We start from the raw sequence: 3,277 nt of genomic DNA, 5'->3' as shown, positions 1-3,277 counted from the left end.
GGCTACACAGAGAAACCCTGTCTCGAAAAACCAAAAAAAAAAAAAAAAAAAGAAGAAGAAGAGAGTATATCTCCATGGTCTATTTAAAAGATCACATTGTACTTACTCTTTGTGTTGTGAGCCTTGACCTTTGGCCAACAGCAAGTGAAATTATGACCTACTGCTTCTTTCATCACCCACTGCACAAAGGGGTTCTCTGTTCTCTTGAGTCCCTTGGTGCTCCGTGCTTACTGGAATGTATATTCCCTTTTGTTATCACAACTGTCTTGTTAAGTGGCTAGACTCATCTTCCCAACTAAGTATGTAAGTGTGTGCATTTTAGTATTCTGTGTACCAGGTCAGGCTCACCAAGCTGTTGGGTGCTCTTGACCAATTTCTGACTTCCAGATGCCGTAGCAGTACATGGCAGGACTAGACGCTCTACTTCGGGCCAACGGGTCTGCTCTCCCCTTCTGCCCCGTTTTGCTCTCATGAAAGTAGTCACTAGGGAAGGGACATACACAGGCGCCTTTTCCACTAGGCTCCTGGGTGGGTGCAGCCATTGGGAGGCACTTGCAGAGGCAGGGACGGTAAGACATTGACTCTCCTGCTCTCCTCCTTTGCAAGCTATGTGTTGGTGGTTGCTTCCAAACTATTGTCTCCAGTGCTTATAGCAGGAGCTGTTTTAGAAGCTAAATTATCAACCCCATGTGCCACGATCTCTGAGAGATTTTTTTTCACTCTGGTTTTAGGATTTTTCTCTCTATTTTCGAGTCTTCAGGACTCGACTGACGATATACTGTCACCGCCAGCTGCATTCTCTACATAAAGTCGCAGAACTTGAGGGAACCGATTGGCTCATGCCTTTCCTGCAGGAAAGTACGTGGAAGATCCCGGACTCCCTGGCTGACTGCTGGAGGGTAGTGCTGTACATCACAGCTAAGGACAGCACCCGCCTGCCGTAGCAGAAGCCAGCTGGTCCTGGGAGAACTGCCCTGGCGGATGGTGAGGCCCGTGGTCGCACTCCTAAGTCTCATGGTGCTTGGTGCTTGCTGACGACTCGGAAGAACTTCACATGGCAGAATCAAGGGTTTCAACACTGCTCACTTCGGATCAGGATGGCCCCAGTTTGCTTTTCTTGGATATTTCATATAAGTGGAAGCATGCAGTCTTTGTCCCTGTGTTTGGCTTCTTACACTTAGCAGAATGTTGTCTTGGCCTGCCCATGCTCTTCCTTTTTATGGATGGATAATCTCCCATCATGTGGAATGACAACTCTTCTTTTTTTTCTTTTTTTGATGGTTAAGCATGTTTAGTATATCTTTATTTTTCTGAGCCATTTGGATGGAGTTTTTAAATTTACATTTCAAGTGTTATCCCCTTTCCCAGTCCCCCACCCCCCTCCCTCATGACAGCTCTTTATACACTCATCTGATAGTACTGGGAGCATTTCCACTTTTTGGTCACTGTGAATCACACTGCTGTGGATCTCTGCATCCAGGCTTTTGTGTGGACATATGCCTCCATTCTCTTGGGTGCTTATCCACCATCATGAGCTCATACTGTAACTCTACGTTTAACCATTGGACGAACATCCAAAATGCTTTCTGAAGCGACGGCTCTGTTTCACATTTCTGCCAGTAATGAGCAAGGGTTCCACTTCCTTTGTGTCTTGCCACTTGCTACCGACTTTTTATTTTCGCCTCTTTGGTGGGTATAGAGTGTGGTAAGTCACTGTGTCTGGGTTTGCATTTCTCACGTGGCTCGTGTCTTCAGCATTGTTTTATGTTTTATTGGCTATTTGCATAAGTCTCCCAGACCTCCCCTCCCCTCTCCCTATCCCCTCCACACTCCAATAATAAATAGGGTTGTTTTGAACCTATGATCCTACTGCCAAAGCTTCCTTTGCCCTGCAATCGTGTGTAAACGCCACTACAATTAGTTTGAATACAGTCTGTATGTCCATAATTCCCTACCCAGTACTTTAGGAATCAGATGGACTTAATGGCTGTTGACCCTCCCTGAATTTTAAAATTTCTCAGATATGGAAAGGTAACACGGATCTCACACTCCGAGTTGTCCAACACTCCCGGTAGCTTTTGTTTTTAGAAGCATTTGCCCGTTCCCGAATGATGAGTCTATGTAATTCTTCTTTCTGCCTAAAATCACTTGAATCTTCTACAAGAACCCATATCCACCATCACACTCTCAGCCAGGGCAGCTGTTAGCCAACACCTGGGAGATCAGAAATTATAAGATTTCTTTTTTAAAAATTTTATTAATTGTATGTAAGTACACTGTAGATATCTTCAGACACTCCAGAAGAGGCCATCAGATCTTGTTACGGATGGTTGTGAACCACCATGTGGTTGCTGGGATTCAAACTCAGGACCTTCGGAAGATCAGTCAGTGCTCTTAACCACTGAGCCATCTCTCCAGCCCCAAATTATAAGATTTCTGTGTCTCACTGACCACATTTCCGGTTTCTCCCCTACCCATCCACAGTGACCTCGTCCGTGTTCTCCTAATAGAGCCTTTGCTTTGGGAGCTTTGTGTCCCTCCTCAGGTCTTCTTACTCCTGACCAACATGCATTTAATTTTCTTATTTTCTCTTTGTTACCCATGAGGTGGATGGCTGCCCCACCCCCTAGACTTCTACCCCTTCCTTTGCTGCATATATCACTCTTCTTGTTGTTATCTGGCACACACCTTGATCTCCCCCTCCCCCAGTGAAAAGTCAGCCTGTGAGGCGAGAAGTCTGGCTCGTTTTGGTCAGACTGGCAGACGACATAGTAAGGACTAAGCAATTGTTTGCTGTATAAGTCAAGTCTTCTGCAATAGCCCCCAAATGGACACGAAGTTCTGTTTGTTTTTGTTTTGTTTTGTTTTGAGACAGGGTTTCTCTGTGTAGCCTAGGACCAGGCTATCCTCAAACTCATTGAGGGATATCCGCCTACCTCTTCCTCCTAAGTGATAGGATCAAAGGCTTGTGCCACCATTGCCCTGGTTGTATATGAAGTCTTTACATGGCTTTCCCTGTGCAGAAGGAACGGAGATGGCTTGGTGGGTAACCACTGTCCTCACGTTAGCAAGACAGGCTCTGTGAAAAAGCAAAGTAGATGCTTTTCTTCCTGGTAGCTTTCAATGGCCTTTCCCCTTCTTTATCTGGTATTACCCTGAGCTGATGTTCTGCTAAGCCGCCAGTCTTCTCTAGGAGGGATTAAGGGATACAGGTTTAAGGTGTTAGGGACTCCTGGGTGTATTTATCCCTTGCTGAGAAATCATGAAGACCAAAAGT

This window comes from Mus pahari, chromosome 11 (genome assembly GCF_900095145.1).
Source record: "Mus pahari chromosome 11, PAHARI_EIJ_v1.1, whole genome shotgun sequence".
NCBI lineage: Eukaryota > Metazoa > Chordata > Mammalia > Rodentia > Muridae > Mus > Mus pahari.
Note: the sequence above shows the minus strand (reverse complement) of the source record.